The following is a 20,576-nucleotide window of genomic DNA, read 5'->3' on the forward strand; positions in this document are numbered from 1 at the left end:
TCCAGTGAAAGGGCATGATTGTGGGCCCAGATCTGACTTCACTGCCTACTTACTGTCATTAGCATTGATGGGGTTAGGAGGGTGTTAAAATGCAGAGCCCAGGTCCAACTTCTGCTTCCTAAATGGAAATCAATGGGGATAGGCCTAGAAATGTACATTTCTCTCATACACCTTTTAACTCTGTCTTGTAACATGTTAAGAACTTGAAAAGGTATGAGAGGTCACTCACTACTCATCTTCCCCAGAGACTGACCAAGGCAAGAAAAAGATAAGCATTCAGCCCCTCCTCCACCCTTCCCTCTAAACCTTAGCCTCTTCTTTCCTGCACAGAACAACCAACCTTCAACAACTAAAGAAGAGGCACATGGCTGGACCCAATGAATCTATTATCCATGTCTCATCTCAACAGTTTCCTTAGTCTTCAACTGTATTCCAGTTTCTTGTATCTTAAAAACACTTTTCCTGCTCATCTATCCTGGTTGCTAACAATCTCTCAATTTGTCCACATTTCTAAACTCCTGGGATAAGGAGTTAAACTAGAAGTCATAAACTCACGGTCCACAACAGCAAAGACGTGTCTTTGTTTTTAAGTAATGTGAACTGGTCAAATACTTTAGAAATTTATTATAAATAAAAATTCCAATTCTGCAGTTCTGTAGGGCCCTATATGGCCAGAGCTGAGAACAGGTGACCCGTTTCAATGCAGGGTGCCCTCTTCAGTTCAGCATGGATTCCCTGCCCACTGCCTCCATCTGGCCAGTAGGTGAGCACACAACTCTAGAGCCCATGTTCTAACAGGAGGGCTGGAAGTCACCATGTTGGCAACAGCCACACAGTATCTCCTGGCTGGCAGGGCATGGGCAATGTAGGGAAGAAGAGACTGTGTTACTGAGCACAGTTTCTCAGCTGCTTGAAACCCTCATCTAATCCCCTCACTGCTCCAAGAAGGAAGATTCTCTGGAAGGCTCCTTGCTTTTTTTGCTCAGATAGGCTCCATCTCACAACATAATCCAACTCATCATCTGAGCCACAGATGCTCTCCCAAGAGATCCAAAGTGGGATGCTTGGGATCGGTCTCTGAAAGGAGCTCTTTCTCGACAGTGCTCACCTCTAAGAAAGAGCTTTCCTATCTCAGAGCATATGGCCTGTTTCCCTGTTCAGGTTAATGTCCACTTGGTACCTTTTTACAGGCATAACTGTGGGGTGACAAGCAGGCAAGGAAAGTCTCCCAGCCTGCTAGAGTCAGAACCACCTCTGAGAGGAAGGAGAAATACTGGCCAGCACTCTGCTTCACTAGCCCAGGCCATAAGCTGGGATACCTGACAAAAGAAATCTCTAAACTACACAAGAAAATTGCAGCTAACAGCCACATTGCTAAGATTTCCTAAGCAATCTGCTCACATGAAAGGTATTGCTTAAGAAGCAGCTCTAGGGGACAGGAAAGGTGGTAAAGGGGACTGAGCTTATGTGCTATGAAAACATAGCCAGGACACTGTCACCAGCACAATGGCAGTGTGCAGCCGGGGGGCTCCCTGCCCCCAGGGCTACCTAGCCCAGTAAACACATATTTAGCCCTCCATCTGCTTACTGACACCTTCCTGCTCCTTTCCTTCGACCAGAAGTCCTGCCTGGCAAATCCTCAGTAGATGGGCTAGCCTTTTGTTTCTTCCTCCAAGAATCCTAGATACCAATACGGCACTCATATCCCAAAAGGCTTCACAAATTCAACCTAGTAAGATGAATTCTTTATCCTCCTCCTTGATACTTGAATGTCTTCGGATTCTCACACATCAGCCCCTGTTCTCCTGAAGCAAAGAAAGACCCTGCTAAATTCCCCCTGGAAAAGCCTCCCACCTGCTCCCAGGAGGAAGTTATGCACAGTTCTTCCAGGTCTCTTCTGATGACTCCCCCCGCCTGGCTCTCCAAAGATTAAAAGGGCACCCAAACACAGGTTGAGAACTGGAGAAATAGCTATGGTCTCATTCTTTCTTTGCCAGTCCTAGGGCTTGAACTCAGGGTCCGGGCACTGCCCCTGAGCTGCTTTTGCTCAAGGCAAGCACTCTACCACTTTGAGCCACAGCACCACTTCCAGCTTTTTCTGTATATGTGGTACTGGGGAATTGAACTCAGGGCTTCACATATGCAAAGCCACATTCCCAGCCCATGGTCTCTTTCTATCTTCTTTCAAAATTATTTATTTATTTATTTATTTATTGAGCCACAGTGCCACCTCCTCTTTTTGTCTTCTTCTCTCTTTCATATTCTGCCCTGCCATATCTCCTTTCTCATGTTTACACACAGGGAAGGGCATTGTTAGAATGAGTTTTGAGGGCCTGGGAAGGTGGCTCAGTAGTAGAGCGCTAGCCTTGAGCTGAAGAGCTGAGGGATAGTGCCCAGGCCCAGAGCTCAGGCCCCATGACCAACAAAAAAAAAAAAAGAATGGGTTTTGGGCTCTTTGTGCCTGAAAATAAGAGTACCAGTAGTTTACACCTATAATCCTAGCTGCTCAGAAGGCTGAGTTCTAAGGATCATGGTTCAAAGCCAGACAGTTCAGAAGAGTCTGGATCTCCAGTTAACCATCAAATAGCCAAAGTGGAGCAGTGGCTTAAGTGGTAGAGTGCCAGCCGTGAGCAAATAAAAGCTAAGGGAGAGTCTTACTTCAAGTCCCAGTACCAGCACTAAGTAGAGAGAGAGAAATAGAGATTACAGGAAAAAAAAGAAAGAAGGTATACCAGGACCAATTGTCAGGGATCAAAATGATTTAGAAATGACACCAGGAGGCTAGGTGCTGGTGGCTCATGTCTATGAGCCTAGCTACTCAAGTAGGAAGCTGCAAGTAGGAAGGTCATGATTCATAGCCAGTCCAGGAAAAAAAGTTCAAAAGACCCCTTCTCAATAGAAAAAATTGAAGCCAAGTGCCAGTGGATCATATCTGTAATCCTAGTTATTTAAGAGGAAGATCAGGTTCGAGCCATCATGGACAAATAAAAGTCGTATCTCCAATTAACCAGCAAAAAAAAGCCAAACAAACAAACAAAAACAGAAGTAGAAGTGTGATCTAAGTGTTAAGAGTACTAGCAGTATGTGAAAAAGCTAAGTTCAAGCCCCAGTGCTGACACCAAAAGAAACAGAAAAATCTTCCTATTTACACTTCCTACCATAGTTGGTATTCCAGGTCAGACTGGGGTAAAAGATTCTATCTCAAAAATATCTAGAGTAAAAAGTGCTGGGGGTGTGGCTCATGTAGTGAAGTGCCTAACAAGCTTGCAGCCCAAAGTTTTAACCCCAGCATCACAAAAACACAAAGGGGTGGTAGATACTAAGGAGGATTTCTCCAGTCAATTCCATCCCTTCTAAAATGTTGGATCCCTTTTCTCCTTCATTAGTTCTATATACCTCAAACCCTCAATCCTTTCCATTTCAGGAAGAGATTCTCAATGCCCTTCAAGCAAAAATGTCAAGGGGATAGAAAGCCTGCTTTGCTGGAAGATCTGGGAGTTTCCAGATCTTTATGAGGATTAAGTCTCCCTCAATCAGCCACAGGAAAAGATAATTTGTTGTTGTTGAATAATAATCAGCAAAATATTAAGAACTCTTTCCATCTTTTCACTTTCCACTATCACTCCTACATCGCCTTTCCCAACACTCACTTGAAAGAAAGCCCTATTTTAACTTTGGCATTTCAACCTCAATCAGTTTTCAATCCCTTTTCCTGCCAGATGGTTTTATCTACTTTAGCACAGATTCTGGAGAGGTTTAAAGCTGGGTTTAGACACTTCCCGAAAGCCTGACCTGGGGTGAGAGCTTGTTAAATAACTCTGGGGCAACTGTTTGCTTGTAAGATAGTTTCAAAGCTCTCCACATAGCTGCTTCTGCCAGTCCTGATACTCAGCTTCTCAGCAAGAGTTTATCCTAGCACTGGCAGGATGATGAAGCCATTCTGCCCAATGACAAGTCACCACTTCCATACAGAAAGCAGAATGGATGCTGGATGCCACTGCCTCACATCTATAATCCTAGTTACTTAGGAAGCTCAGATTCGAGTGTTGAGATTTGAAGCCAGCAGGGGAGATAAATCGATGAGATGCTCATCTCCAACTAACCAGAAGAAAAGTCTGAAGTGGAGGTGTGGCTCAAGTGGGAGACCACCAGCTTGAGCAAAAAAACTAGTCAGCAAGAGCAAAAGAGATTGAGTTCATGCTCTAGTAATGGCACAGAATGAAAAAGGGAAGGGAATGGGAAAAGGAAAAAGAAAAAAGGGAGAGAAAAAGGGAGGAAGGAAAGAAAAGAGAAAAAAGGAAAGGAGAAAAGAAAAAGAGGAAAGAAAGGAAGAAAGAAGCAAGCAACAGAGCTTGTCAACCACCAACCCAGCTCTGGAATGAACCACTGATTTCTTTCACTTGGGCAAGAACATGGTGGGGTCATAATCATAATGCTGATACAAAGGCCACCATCCTGGCTCCTGTCAGTGTCTTGCCTCTGGCCGCCACATAAGGCTACAGTGATTGCCATTTCCTGTACATGCCGGGAATGTTTGTTCCTCTAAACTCTTGTTCCCCCAATTCCTTCTATCTTGAATGTTTCTACCCCCACCTCCCCCTTCTTTCTTAAACAGCCATGTCAAAAGTCAACTTCTTTCTGCAACCTTTCCTGCCTCAAGTCCTGCCTCATTCTCACCCTTCCCATGCTCTCTGATCTGGCCGAACTCAAATTGATGGACAGCAAAAGACCTCTTCTACTCTGGAAAAGCATGCCTTCTACAAACTGTACCTTCTCAGAGGAAGAAGAAGTAAGAAGCAATAAAGGGACTGGCCAAGTCTCAGTATCTGAGCAGTCCCATGGCAGCACAGAGAGAGCAACTTTGTCTTTGGAATGAGAAAACAAGACCAGAGAAGCCAACTACAAAAAACAAAGTCAGCGGTCATACCTATCATCCTCAGGAACTAAGGTCTGAAGATCTCCAATTAAGCAGTAAACCCAGAAGTAAATGCATAGTTCAAGGGGTAGAATACCGGCTGTGAGTAGAAAAGCCCAGCAAGAACACAAGGCACTGAGCTCAAGTCATGGTTAGAAGCATTTGCACACATACATACACACAAACACAACATGACATTCTGGAAGAATATTGGTTAATGGATTTACTAAGACCAAATATATTCATCCTTCATGACCTGGTAATCCTTCTCCTAGGTATACACTCAACAGGAATGTATACACATGTTTCTGCATACTAACTGACAAATCTAAGAATGTATACCAAAGCATGACAGACTTCAATAAATTTTTTTAACATTACACACAATTTGCAGCGCTTAGAAAATCTGAGAACACTGGATCCTTAGAACAAGATTATCAAGTAGTAGAGAATAATTTTCAAGCCACAGGTCTTTGTTGGGGTTCAATTTCCCTGTGGACTAATGCTTTCTGTCCCTCAATGTTGGAAAGCAGAAGAAGAAAGCACACCTGTGTGGCCCTGAAATCTTGGTTCTATGCATGCATGTATTTCATTTAATCTTTACCAAAACTATACGAGACAGCCATTATTATCTCTATTTAAGGTTAATTTGCCCAGAGTATCCTAGTAAGCAGCTGAACCCATAGTCTGAAAAGGTTGGCACTAGGCTCTATAATGGATACCAGAGTGAATTAGTTCTTTAGTCTCTGCTATATCTTATGGCAGGAAACCACTCTCCATCTTAGTATATCCCGGTGGTCCCGCTCTGTCTGGACAGAGAAAAAGCAGAAAATTCCATGTCTATTCCTCCAAAACCCAATTTTTCTAGGGATGGGACATTTCTGGGCAACCTGGGAGCACGGAGACACACACACACACACACACACACACACGCACGCACACACACATGCACAGTCAAAGCAGGCCTCCCTCTAACATTTCAGTCCTTAGAGATCTGAGAAAGCAGATAACAGGAGTCTGTCCATTCAGCTGTTCAACTCCATTATGAGTCATTATGGTAAATAGACAGTGCCTCCTATTCTGCCTTCAAACAAGAGCAATTGGTACTTGGCAATTCTAAGACTGTAGTTCTCAAAATGTGTGCTCAGGTACCCAGAGCACCCTGGTGAATTCATGGGGCTAACTGCAGTTTCAGTGCTGAGAGAAACAGCAATACTCAGCATTTCCAGGTACCCTACAGTTCACAGTTTCGACATAAGCCTGCACCACATTTTTTTAATGATATCATTTCTTTGTGAAGCTGGATTTCCAGTTAAGGAAATGATGGCTATCCCAACCTGAGATACTATGCAGCATTAGTAACTGTGGTTAGATATTGAACTTAGCTGGGCACCAGTGGCTCACACCTGTAATCCTAGCTACTCAGAAGGCTGAGATCCAAAGATCATGGGTCAAAGTCAGGAAAAATCCATGAAACTCGTATCTGCAATTAACAATCAAAAAGTCAAAATTGGACTGTGGCTCAAGTGATACAGCACCAGCCTTAGTGCAAAGGCAAAGGGGCAATGCCCAGACCCTGAGTTCAAACCATAGTACCAGCACAAACACACAAAAAAGAATTAAACTAGTTTTCCTTTCAACTTATGGTTTTTTACTTTTTTTTCAAAGATGGCTAGCTACTCACTTTTTTAGAATAAGGTTATGAAAAAAGAAAAGCAAAAAGAAGGGAGAGAGGGAGGAAGGGAATGAGAGAAGGAGGGAGGGAGAGATGGAGGGAAGGAAAGAAGGAAGAGAGGAAGAAAGGGAGAGAGGGAGAGAGATAAGAACCATGAACAGAGAAAGTGAGAAAGTTAGGAAGCCTCTGTAGCAGGTGTTTCTAAGTCTCTGTGTCTAGGAGCCATAAGGGAGTTTCCAGGCAGGCCCAAACATGTCCCAGAAACAGGCGTGAAGCAAAACTAAGGCCTGTGCAGCACCCTTGGAGAACAGAACAGCCCCTTGGCCTGAGGAGGCTATGTATAGCTTCCCCTCAATCTAGGCCACACACTTCTGCCTCAGCCGCACTCAAGGATCTCCTCAGAACTGTCTCTGAAAAGCTCTATTCAGCACCAAACTCATGAATAAAACCCAAAGCCAGCCCAGAAGCCAGCAGGCCAGCAAGGGACTGCCACATATATTCAGACTTAATTCAGAGAAACAGGGTGCAATGGGAACCAAGGACAGGGCTTCCAGGGACAGCTCCCTCACAGAAAGGCCATGTGAGATTTGCATGAAAATACCCTCTGGTTCCCTGCCTGGGTTTCCTACCTCACACTCCCTCCCTTCATTCTCCCTCAAGTCATAAACCTCTCTTGGTGATATCACTGCAGTTGATATAATAGCTAACTGTTGTGATGTCACAGATTCCATTTTTGTCTTTTTGTGTGTGTGTGTGGAGGGAGGGTATTTCCTGGGGTGAGACTACAACAAAGGACAAAAACAAAAAACATAATACAACTGGAATTTGCTTTTTCATGCTACATTTCCCTGGTAATGAAGGGCAATCACTCAGAAAAGGAAAAGCTATGTGTACCTTGTCTGTATGAAGTAGGAGAGGAACATAAGACATATGGACAGAGAGGAGACAAAAAAAAGTTTCAACTCCAGACTTGACAAATATGAAGATGTTTGACATTGGTTAGATCAGGTCTTCTCTCTTTCCATCACCAACTACCTGGGCCCAGAGATGGTGGAGACAGGCAGAACCATAGGAGCAGCTGCAGTTTGGACCCCCCCCCCATAAATTTATGCTTGGGATGGCACATTGTGTACTAGATGCCACACTGGCAGAAGGACAGGCTGTCAGTTTGCACTGCATCCTGAAGACAGTGACTAGGATGCTGAAGGTACTCTGAAGCATTTCATAGGAGAAATTACTAAAGGAACAAAAGGCCAGGTTGAGGAAGGGTAATAACTGCCTTGAGAATTCTGAAAGGCTCTCAATGTGGAAAGGGGATTAGATGAGTTTTCTATGATCCTGCAAAGAAACCTTAGACAAGGAGAAGATGCAGAGGCCAAAATGAGGAAGAACTCTGTGTCCTTAAATTCCAATTAGAAGCTCTAACTTCTTTTTAATTCCTTGCCTCTCATTACGCTCCTGAGAATAAAGACTAGCTTGCTAGGAAAGACTAGTGTTTTAATTTGCTAGTCTTTATTAGGATCAAAAGTGGCATATAATAAGCTTATTAACAAATGCAGCAATGACATTGGTTCCTGGAAATGGTTGATGTTTATAAGAACTTACCCACTTCCTATATTTTTGTTTGTGTGTGTGTGTTTGACCACCTACTAGTGTCAAAATATAAGGTTCCTACTACTTTTGGCTCTAATAAAAACCTGGGAGATAGAAGTTGATGGAAAGAAATGGGTTTCATCAAAGCTTTCCCAGAAGACACTGGAGATTCTCTATCAGATCTCCATCTCAGCGCAGAAAGGGCTCCCATAGGAGAAAAGGGGTGTGAGTAGGGAGTTAAACAATGAGCAAGAAGTCCACACATTGGGTGCTGCTATTGTTGTCCACAAATGTGTCTCCTTTCCTCTTCACTGTCCAGAACGTGGTATTGGATTCTGAATTTCTGCATGTAATACAACTGTGCAAAAGGCAGACTAAGGTTAGTCCATTCCCTGCTCAACTTTTGTGAACTGATACTGGTAGCACCTAACAATCCCTTCCATTACGGGGCTCCTTAATTCTTACAGTTGACTGAAAACTTTAAAATAAGAAGAAAGATCCCAAAGGACACAGACAATCTTCAACCCCCGCCACCAAATATTCATATGCCTGGAAATCAGGATCTATGATTTTCCTCTCAGTTGGGGAAGCGCCAAGACCAGAGTAGAGCAGCTAGGCTAAGCATGCATCAAGGCTGAGCAAGTTCAAGTCTGAGGCCTTGAGTTCAAACCCCAGTACCAGAAAAAAAAAAAAAATGGGGAAGTGGGGGAGGGAGAAATGCTTCAGAGGTTATCCTCTTCAAAGCAGTCCTTCGAGCCCTGTACATTTATTCTAATATATTCTAAAATTCCTGTTTGGAAACTGCCCTCAGAGATTTGGGGGCATTATCTGAATTTTCTCTGAAAGAACTTCTGCATTTTTACTAGGGGCTAATTCACTCAGAACCAAATAACAAAAAAAAGACATACAAACTTGAGAATGAGACAGAGCAGAATTGGCTGCACACTGTACTGTCCCCAGTCTCTACACCTTAGAAAACAGCAGTGGTTGGTTACTCATTCAGGTCATGGTGCTATTTAAGTACTGAATAAACCCCAAACACCTCCATAGAAAACTTACGAAAGTTTCCATCTACCTTTTTAGAGGGTTCACAAATTCCTCAAGTTGCTCCCTGGATTTGCTTTAAGCACCCTGTCTTCCATTTTACCTTCCCCACAATGTCTGGGTAGCTATGAATGGAGTCCGCTGGGGATGAGGAGGTTCATTGGCTGTGGACACCCTGCCTCCCTGAGTCCGCAGGCACTGTTTCAAACTTGGGTGTCAGCTACATATAAACTACTACATGGCATGCGCTTCTGAAAATATTTGAAATAGGTTAAATCCAAAAATATTAGACTCACAACTGCCAAGAATCCACAAAATGTGCTATTTTTCTAAGGTGGTTTGGAAACAATTCCACAGAGGAATCAAATCTACTTCCAGGTGCGCCTCAGAACTTTTAAGTATGAAGCAGGCTCTGGTCCCAGTCTGGGTTTTCCCAAAGTCCTCAGCCTCCCTGGAGGAAGCATGGGGAATGTCTCGTCCTCTTCTGAGCCAGCAGCACGCTCACCAAGCAGCAACCAGCATACTAAAAGCCACCCAAGTCATAGTTGACTCATATTACCATTCTCTGAAATGAGGGATGACATGAATCTAAGCCCTTGTATATTTTTCTATTTGGAGCCTACAATTAGGCATTTTTGAGGGATGTAGCTGAGTAGTGGTTCTGTTCAATGACCCGTAATTATTCACATAGGCATCATGGTCAATCCAGACAACCATCAGGCCTGGATGCATGGTGAATTATGAAGTCCACTTGACTCAAGCAAGTCAAGAGAAACTGTTAGCAATGTACCTCCAAGGGGCAATAATACTTGGCTGCTCACTCCTTGAGCCCAAGTGTAGACACATTTGTGTGCCAACAGTGGAGGGCTCTGTTGGACATTAGCAATGTAAGACCACTTCTCAAATTCCCAGTAAGTTTCTTATCTGGGAAAAATTGGGTCACACCCATAGAATCTTGCAGTCAGTCACAGGTCATTGGGCTATGAAAGTTGGCATGCATCTTCTCTGGCCTTTCAAGCCACCAGTTACAATGGACTCTCTGCCCCCAAGGGCCCAAGGACGCAAACTCACCCCCTAAAAAACCCATATGCCCAATACTATACTTCCCTATTACTTTTCCAAGTGGGAGGGAAAAGCTGGTTTAGCACAATAGATCTTCCCCAAATAATGTTTTGCATGTACATTAGCTCCAATAAAAATGTGGGTTTTGTTTTGTTTTGTTTTGGTGGGTCATGGGGCTTGAACTCTGGGCCTGGGCGTGGTCCCTCAGCTCTTCAGCTCAAGGCTAGTGCCGCTTTACCACTTGCGCCACTTCAGGTTTTCTATTGGAGATAAGAGTCTCACAGACCTTCCTGCCTGGTCTGGCTTTGAACCGCGATCCTCAGATCTCAGCCTCCTGAATAGGTAGGATTACAGGCATAAGTTACCAGCACCTGGCTAAAAATGTTTCTTGATATTCAGGTAATCCTAGATACTTAGGAGGCTAAGACCTAAAAGGTTGTGGTTCAAGGCAAGCCCAGGAAGAAGTCTATGAGCCTCCTCTCCAATTAACCAGCAAAATGTCAGCCTAGAGTCATGGCCCAAGTAGTTGAATGCCAAGGGGCAAGAAAGTTGAGTGAGAGCCGGGCACTGGTGGCTCACGCCTGTAATCCTAGCTACTCAGGAGGCTGAGATCTGAGGATCGTGGTTCAAAGCCAGCCCGGGCAGGAGAGACTGTGAGAGTCCTATCTCCAATAAACCACCAGAAAACCGGAAGTGGCGCTGTAGCTCAAGTGGTAGAGTGCTCGCCTTGAGCTGACGGACAGCGCCCAGGCCCAGAGTTCAAGCCCCACGACCGACAAAAAAAAAAAAAAGAAAGTTGAGTGAATGTACATGATCCTGAGTGCAAGATCTACTATTGGTACATACAAAAAGTCTTGATTTTTAAGTAGCAGCTCAAATATCAATTCTAAATATAATCAAGATATTGGCACTACCCAGCCTACACCTCAGAGCAGCATATATATGAGGTATAAACCCAAAACATAAACTCACTTTACAAGCTTCCCTTTGTCAAAGTACTTCAGAATGCTGTACACTTGACAAGTACTTTCACATGTTATCTTATTTGAGTTTACCAAAAAGCATGGGAGGTTAATGCAGTAGGTATTTCCTTCATTTCATGAAGAAGGCTGGAGCCCAAGAAAGGTGCTTTGCTGCAAAGTTACTCAACTAATAAATGCAGAACCAGGTCTGAAACTGCTTAGTAGATCTATGACCTTGATTTCTTCATTTGTCAAAGATTAATAGGGGACTGGGAATGTGGCTTAGTGGTAGAGTGCTTGCCTAGCATGCATGAAGCCCTGGGTTTGATTCCTCAGTACCACATAAACAGAAAAAGCCAGAAGTGGTGCTGTGGCTCAAGTGGTAGAATGCTAGCCTTGAGCAAAAGAAGCTCAGGGGCAGTGCCCAGGCCCTGAATTCAAGCCCCAAGACTGGCAAAAAAAAAAAAAAAAAAGATTAATAGTAGCTACTTCACAGGTTATTGTAAGAATACATTGGAATATGTAAATCTTTGGGATGGGGTACTTCATAGTAAGGACTGTATTGTTATTATTGCTTCTCAGACTGTTGTCATCACCCAGAATCCAATTCTGAATCTAGTGCTCTTTCTCATCCATTCTGCTGTAGGAAGTAGTTTTCTTCAACCTTGAGTGAGTCTAGGCCCAACCCCTAAAACCTGACTATAAAACCCAGGGGCTGGGAAGTTGGCTCAGTGGTAGAGCGCTTGCCTTGCATGCCTGAGGCCCTGGGTTCAATTCCTCAGCACCACATAAGCAAAAAGAAAAAAGCCGGAAGTGGCGCTGTGGCTCAAGTGGTAGAGCACTAGCTTTGAGCTGAAGAGCTGAGGGACAGCGCTCAGGCCCAGAGTTCAGGCCCCACAACCGGAACCCCCTCCCAAAAAAAAAAATAAATAAATAAACCCCAGAACTCACTAGGCTCTCCACAAACTTTCCCAAACTTGTGGTATGGTGAGCTATACACCCATGACAATTTCTGCAAGTCTGTCTTTAGCTTTCTGGCCTTTGGTGTCACTCACTAACATTATGTAGCCACTGCTCTGTGTACGTAGGTGACTCTTGCTAATCCTTATATGCCTGCAGTACGTACGTGACTCTTGCTTATATCCAAATTCTTTTTCTTTTTTGCCAGTCCTGAGGCTTGAACTCAGGGCCTGGGCACTGTCCCTGAGCTTCATTTGCTCAAAGCTAGCATTCTACCACTTGAGTCACAGCGCCACTTCTGGCTTTTTCTGTTTATGTGGTACTGAAGAATCAAACCCAGGGCTTCATGCATGCTAGGCAAGCACTCTACCACTAAGCCACATTCCCAACCTATATCCAAATTCTTTAACAACCATTTTATGGGTACTTACTCTGGGGAAAATAGTCTTAGTACTCTAAAATATATCCAGTGAGAAGTACAGGTATAGTAGGGTACATCAGGAGGCCCTGTGCGATCAAAGGGACCAAAAGTAAGTGTCTGATGGCAGTATGGAAGGTAATGTAGAAGGGAGTTTCACAAGAGCTGGAGTTTTCTCTGCAAACAAGGACAGAACAGAATTTTCCCAGCTAAGACACAGAAGGATGCCATGTACCATATTGAATATGGTAGTCATACACTGCTAGCCTGAAGAGGCTGTGTGTGTGTGTGTGTGTGTGTGTGTGTGTGTGTGTGTGTGTGTGTGTGTGTGTGTGTGTGTGTGTGTGTGTGTGTGTGTGTGTCTTTTTTTGTGGTGTGTGTGTGTGTGTGTGTGTGTGTGTGTGTGTGTGTGTGTGTGTGTGTGTGTGTGTGTGTGTGTGTGTGTGTGTGTGTGTGTGTGTGTGTGTGTGTGTGTGTGTGTGTGTGTGTGTGTGTCTTTTTTTTCTGGTCCTGGCACAGAGCTTCACGAACCTTTGGAATTTCCTCAATGATAATTCTAAGTGATAGGACTGAGAGGTCAGTGCTTTCCTGTCAGTAGTGACAAGGTCCTTTCATCCACTTGTGGGTTATGCTGATGAGGGGACTCTTGGTGGATAGGGGCCTTGACCAGAAAGCCTAAGGCATGATTAGAGGGCTGATAGATATTTCAACTTCATCTCCCAGCCTCTGGAAGAAGGACAGGGGCGGAGGATTTGAGTTGATCACCACTGCCAATGACTTAAACTATCACGCCTATATAACCAAACCTCTGAACTTGGGAGTTCAGTGAGATTCCCAAGGGCTGGGATGGTTTGGAGAGGGCATGGAAGCTACACACACACACACACACGCACGCACGCACGCACGCACGCACGCACATTTGCATGTATAGTACCTTACCTTATGTATTTTTTTTTTCACTTGGCAGTTGCTAAATTACATCCGTAATAACAAACTGGTCAGAGTAAGTAGACTATTTTTTTCTGAGTTCTGTGAGCCATTACAATAAATTGGGGGCAGAGGGCAGGAGAACCCCCATCCCAGAGTTTATATTCAGTGAGAAATAGAGATGGCTTAGACTAGTGAACTGAGGTAGCCCCCATGGGAGCAGTCTTGTGGGATTAAGACTTTGAACCATGGGATTTATTACTTAGTATCAAAATTGCCTTAAATTACAGGACATTTGATTATTGTCCAGAATTGCTGAACTGGATGCTGTGGGAAGAAAAAAAATTCCATAAATTTGGTGTCACCAGAGTTGTGAGCAGAAACAGACAATAGTAGGAGGAAGAGTAGTGTGAGTGTGTGTGTGTGTGTGTGTGTGTGTGTGTGTGTGAGAGAGAGAGAGAGAGAGATAGAGAGAGAGAGAGAGAGAGAGAGAGAGAGAGAGAGAAAGAGAGGAGGGAGAGAGGGAGGGAGGGAGGAAAGAGGGAAGGAGGGAAGGAGGGAGAGAAAGAGGGAAGGAGGGAGGAAAGGAAAGAGAGAAAATTAGGGTAGGGAAAGATGTAGGATAATGGGCAAAATCAGATTAGAAGGACAGGGACTAGACCTTGAATACCAAGACAAGATGATACCTTTGCTTCTTGAGCTTTACAGAAACCATTGACATAGGAGAATCAAGAATTTCACAAACAAGGCCACACTAAAGCTACCAGAACAATTACGTTTATTGCAGCATTATTTACCATAGGTAAGATATGGAACCAACCCAGATGCCCCTCAGTAGATGAATGGATCAAGAAAATGTGGTATATATACACAATGGAATTCTATGCCTCCATCAGAAAGAATGACATTGTCCCATTTGTTAGGAAATGGAAAGGCTTGGAAAAAATTATATTAAGTGAAGTAAGCCAGGCCCAAAGAAACTTAGGTCCCATAGTTTCCCTTATTTGCAATAACTAGTATATGTCTGAGTCAAGCAGAAAAGGTCAGATAAGTTGATGAAGTTGATGTTAGGGAACCCTAAAATATGTATTCAAATGTTTTTTTTTTCTTTCAGGTGATTGTTTCTAACACATTTATAAGATTATTTCTTTGTTGCTTTGTATGTCCCTCCCCCATGGTATAACCCCTGCTTTCACTGTATTTGAGGTTGGTTTAATTTGTGGAGGGGAAGGGAAAAAACAAATCGTTTAAATAAGGATACAGGTGGATCCATTGCAACAGTGAGATGTAAAAGTCGTTATGTGGAAAAATGAACTTTACAACTTTGGTAGTGGGGGGGGGCAGGGGGAGGATGGGAAGGGATGTAAAGGGGAAACAAAGGAGGAGGTTACATTGCTTGATAAAAAATGTACTCATTATCTTGCCCATGTAATTGCAACCCCTGTGTACAGTATTTTCACAATAAAAATTTAAAAAATAAATTTTTTTAAAAAAAGAATTTCTCTCTTTACTTGTCCCTTATGAACTCATATTACCTGGGGGGAGGAAGGGTGGCAGGCAGCTGGGACAGGTATCACCTACTACCATGAGCTCAGTAATAGTTCAACTGCCCTAGCCTGCTGACAGCAGACCAACTCTAAATGCAAAATCCTTTAACAACTGTTTTCTGTCTCCTCTGTCTCTTCTCCTTCTAAAGAGCTGTTTATCTCTACTTTCATTTCTGCCCTGCTGGGAGCCCTGCGTTTCAGTGCCAATGCTTTTACACAAATCCAGCTTCACGTCCTGAGTGAAATATAATTTCATAGGAATGTAATTCTGGAATGATCTCATTGAAAAAGCACATCCAGCAAAGGCCATGAGCAAGCTTCAGGCCAGCCCATTCACACCCAGAGCCAAAAAGATTGCAGACCCCTTTCCCTTAAATGGAGAATGCACGTGGAACCCACAGCAAAGCAGGGCAGCTGCCCACAGCTATTACCCTCCCCACAGCCTGCCAGCCTGCATGTACACAGAGGCCTATGCCCAGAGAAGCGACCACTTCCAATCACCCTGGTTCCATACAAGGACAGACTCAAGAGATCATCAAGCAAGCAGGCCTGGTCACACACAAGCTCCCCCTCTGTCCTTCAGAAAGGCTTTGGCTCTAGGCCATCTGACACCAGCTGAAAATATAACATTGTCCTGTGAGAATCCCTCAGAGAGGGGGTATGCAGATCCAGGCTGCTAAACACTCTCCTCACAAGTAATCTGCCTTCCTTAACTCTCTGAAACTCAGTTAACATGGGACCTTACTGAGAAGAGGTACAAAGTAAGGTGTTTTGTCTCTGAAACTCCATGGCAAGGCTGGGTCCAGCCTAGGTGAGACAGAGTGGAACTGGTGAAGAAACATTATATTCTGATGGACTCTCACAAAAAATCCCTAGCTGAAAAATCACTATGCTGGAAAAAATGTCCTCATTCCAAATCTGTTTCCCACCCGCAATGAATCCTCATAAATGGACCAGAAAAGGAAAAGAAATGAACGACTTACAGGATCTCTGGGAACTCTCAGTACTATCTTTGTAACTCTTCAGTAATTCTAAAACTATTTTAAAATAAAGTTTATTAAAAATAAGTGGTTTGCAGTCATACTACTTCTAGGCATCTATCCTGAACAACAGGACCTCTATGTTTATTGCAGCACTGTTCACAATAGCCAGGATATCAAAACAACCCAAATGTCCCACCACAGGTGAATGGATCCAAAAATTGTGGTATCTATACACAATGGAATATTATGCAGCCATTAGAAAGGACAAAACAATGGCATTTGCAGGGAAATGGATGGCACTAGAAGAAATCATGTTGAGCAAGGTAAGCCAAGAGCAAAAAGACAAACAGTACATGGTCTCCCTGATAAGTGAATGTTAAATCCAAAAAGTAAGGTGATACAACAAAATCAACAAGACTTAAGAAACAAAGGACTTCCACTCATCTGGTCGAATCACTACTAAGTAACCCCATGCTGCTGATCACATATAAGGTATACATGTGCACACCGGAGGGAAACCAGGAGGACGACACAGAACTAGAGAGAATCAGGGAAAAACATACAACAGCAGGACCCATCAGCTACACTGGACATTGACCAAAATGAACTAAGCAACTCAATGGCAGAGATGGGAGGGAGAGAACGAGTGGGAAAGAGGGAACAGCTGACGCTATGCAAAACAAAAGAAATGTACATATCACCCAATGTGGAAGAAATAACTGTATTTCAAAGCTCATAGAACTCATAAATGTTATAGACCATGATAGACAATTTGCCCCATGAAAGTTAGAATGTGTTTGTGACTTCAACTAAGCATCACTATCCCACAATACTGTGAAATTTGGGAAATTATGTAACCACTTAATCACAAAAAAATTTGAAAAAAAAATAAGTGGTTTGGACCTGGTTGTCTCTTTAAGGAATAATAGGAAAAAGAATAGTCTTGGAGTAACTCCAAGTAGTTAGTGAGATTTGGGTATAAAACTATCTCTACTGCTGGGCATTGGTAGATCATGCCTATAATCCTAGCTACTCAGGAGGCTGAGATCTAAGGATATGGTTCAAAGCCAGCCTGGGCAGCAAAGTCCGTGAGACTCTTATCTCCAATAAACCACCAGAAAACCAGAAGTGGCGTTGTGGCTCAAGTGGTAGAGCACTAGCCTTGAGCTGAAGAGCTGAGGGACAGCGCCCAGGCCCAGAGTTCAAGCTCCACAACCGACCAAAAAAAAAAAAAAAAATCCAAAAAACTATCTCTACTAACTGTAAACCTTCGGATGTGTCACTAATCTTGCAGGCTTCACTTTCCTCATCTGTAAAGTAAAAATAACCATACAACCAGCAGAATGTATGTGCATTAAATAATACTGTTCAGCATGAGTGGCTCATATCTATAATCTTAGCTCTTCAGGAAGGAAATCAGAAGGATTGTAGTTTGAGGAAACCCCAGGAAAAAATCACAAGACCCCATTCTCAGCCAAGGGTTAGATGCAGTGGTGCACACCTGTTATACTACTATATTGAGGCTTAGATCAGGAGAACTACAGTTCCAGTCCAGTTTAGGGGGCAAAGAAGTTCACAAGACCACATCACAACAGAAAAAGTTAAGTGTGATGGCATATACAGTGTCATTCCAACTACAGCAGGAAGCATAAATAGGAGGATCACAGTATATATAGATCAGCATGAGTGAAAAGCAAAAACTTATCTCAAAAATAACCAAAGCAAGCCAGCATGCCAGTGGCATATACATAGAATCCTAGCTATTTCAGGAGGCTGATATCAGAGAATTGTGGTTCCAACCCAACTGAAAGAGGAAAAGTCCATGAGACTCTTATCTCCAATTAACCACCAATAAAGCCAGAAATGGAGCTGTGGCTCAAGAAGTAGACCTAACCTTGTGCAAGAAAGGTATGAAACAGCCCCCAGGCCCTGAGTTCAAACCACAGGACCAACAAAAAAAGAAAAAAGAAAAGAAAGATAAAGAACAAAAAGGAGGGAGGGAGGGAGGGAGGGAGAAAAAAGAACCAGAGCAAAAGGTGCTGAAGATATAGCTCAAGGTGATACAGCCCATCAAGCTCTAAACACCAGTTCAAACTCCAGTACTGGGGGAGGGGAGGTGCTTTCATTCTGGACAGTCAGCCTTCACCTTGAGTTCTTGAGGACTGCAGGTAGATGCCCCACCTCTGCTCTTCAGCCCTACCTGTCTTTATGGTTTATAGACTCTTTCACTTATGGTTCTTTAAGTCCAAAGCAATTATCCAAAGGAATGAACAAAGCACGTCCCAACTAGTGAAATCACACCTTTGTTGACAGAAACATGCTCTCCTTCCTGCCTTCCCTTCCTCCATTAGGATCCCACATTGCTGCCATTAGCTGAATTACTTTCCTGAGGTTTGCAAAGGTCATTTAGAAGGATAGCCAGAGGTTAGCAGAACTGGGTTTCTGGCAATACTAGTGGTCCAAAGAGCAGGTTCAGTTGCTCTCCAAGTCCTACCGAACATCTTCACTCAGGAGGGCTACTACTGCCCACCACTCCATATCCCTGTATATACCCTGCTACATCCAGGCCAATGAACGGAAAAATTTACCAAGCTAAGGGGCACAGTGAGTTCCCCAAAGACAAGAGATTAGTTCTCAGAGCCTGATATAAAGTTGCTTCCAATCCCTGAAACCTTACACTTGAGCCTCAACTGCACTGCATTTGACTCCTTGGTGGAGTTATCTACTACTTCTTTAGAGAGACCAAGAAGAACAGACAGTATAGAAATCTCATCCTGTTCTGTTAAGAATGGCTGAGGAAAGAATCAAGTTTAAAAAAAAAAAAAAAAAAAAAAAGGTCCCTGCTCTGGCATCATATTCTTTCTCCTTGAAAATCAGAAAAACTCACCCAAAACAAAGAAGTCCAATCTCATCCGGAAAATTTAGTATCCAAATAAGGGAGCAGTCAGTGCTGAAAGCAGTTAGTCTGTTCCAACAGCAAAAGGCCCTGTGAGAGAAGCAGTTCCCAGGCTTGGGATTCCATTGACAGGTTATAACCCCTCCAAACACTAATGGGCACATTCTAGTGGCTAATTTCTCTGACCTTCCAGATGGCTGGATGAGGGACACACCCCAGCTGAGGCCCAAGGACATTAGTTCCTGGCAGGGAGTATGCAGAAAGCTCAAAGCCAGGACCAAGCCAGATAACAGCCCCAGCAGCTTCAAGGACAAGTTTAGGAAGCAGAGCCCAAGAAGATGTCCTTGGAGCTATTTCTAATTTAACCAAATAAGAGCCAAATATAGACAAATATGAAGAAGCTAAGTATGCTCTCTTCTCTGCAATTTTTTTTTTTTTTTTGGTCAGTTGTAGAGCTTGAACTCTGGGCCTAGGCACTTCAGCTCTTCAGCTCAAGGCTAGCGCTCTACCACCTAAGCCACAGCGCCACTTCCAGTTTCCTTGTGGTTTAGTGGAGATAAGAGTCTCACAGACTTTGCTGTCCAACCTGGCTTTGAACCGTGATCCTCAGATCTCAGCCTCCTGAGTAGCTAGGATTACAGGCGTGAGCCACTGGCACCCGACCTCTGCAAGTTTTCTCCAGCTCATCGTCTCACAACTAGTCTACTTCAAGGCTCTTTGACTAGAGAGAGCACTGTATTAAGGTGCCAGTCACGAGAGGACATTAAATAAATGTTAGTTTACTATTATATCTCTATTTCTTGTTTTATTTTTCCATCTCCAAGCCTCTCAGCTCATAAATGACACAGCAAGCATCCTGGACCATCAGCAGCACCGTGTCACTCTGGATGCTCACTGCTCACCACCACACCCAGATCCCTCCATTCAACCTATCTCATTTCTCTCCTCTTTTTTTAAATTATATTTTTATTCTCATAAAATAGTTCTACAAAGGGACTCCTATTCAACAAATCAGTTTATAAGTACAATGCATCTTGATTAATGCCACTACTTTCCTCATTCATTTTCCTTGTTTTCTATCTTCCCTCTCCACCCCCATCAACTAGCATACCAACTCACCTCCATTTCTTGCCCCCCAATAGACACTTACTTGAACACACACACACACACACACACACACACACACACACACACACACACACACACACACACACACACAAAATGCACAAATGCACAGACACAGCACAATCCTGTGCCATGTTCCTGTGTCTAAACCATTCCCAGCCTGGAGAGTGCTCCTTCTTCCTCTCTACTTATCCAAATCCCACTCACACTCTGAGACCCAGTCCAAGGTCCCCCTTAAGCTGAGGCTGAGAAACCATTTGATCTATAGACGATGACTAATCACCTCCCTTGTGCCAGACACTAGAATGTCACTGAGGACTTAGTAAGAAAAACATCATCTAACAGGATCCTGACCAATGGGAAGGACCTCAGTATGAACCTGCCAATTCACCTGAACTATGCACGTGGGAAAGTCAACAACCAAACCTCATAGGCAACTTGCTGCGATATTTGTGGAGACTAAGGTAGA

At 43.6% G+C, this 20,576-nt stretch overlaps 1 protein-coding gene across 7 annotated transcripts in view; it reads right to left on the minus strand.

Annotated features, from left to right (window-relative positions):
• Nucleotides 1-20,576, minus strand: part of Dennd2b (DENN domain containing 2B) — a 160,717-nt gene that overhangs the window by 60,596 nt on the left and 79,545 nt on the right. The window contains exon 1 of one of the 7 annotated variants that reach the window (XM_070035267.1): nucleotides 18,974-19,057. The exons of the other annotated variants lie outside the window; for them this stretch is intronic. The gene's annotated coding sequence lies outside the window, so the exon portion shown is untranslated. Of the gene's footprint in view, nucleotides 1-18,973; nucleotides 19,058-20,576 lie in introns of those variants that run through there. 7 annotated transcript variants of the gene reach the window in all.

Source organism: Dipodomys merriami, unplaced genomic scaffold, assembly GCF_024711535.1.
Source record: "Dipodomys merriami isolate MVZ:Mamm:240054 unplaced genomic scaffold, mDipMer1.0.p SCAF_25, whole genome shotgun sequence".
In the NCBI taxonomy this organism is placed as follows: Eukaryota; Metazoa; Chordata; class Mammalia; order Rodentia; family Heteromyidae; genus Dipodomys; species Dipodomys merriami.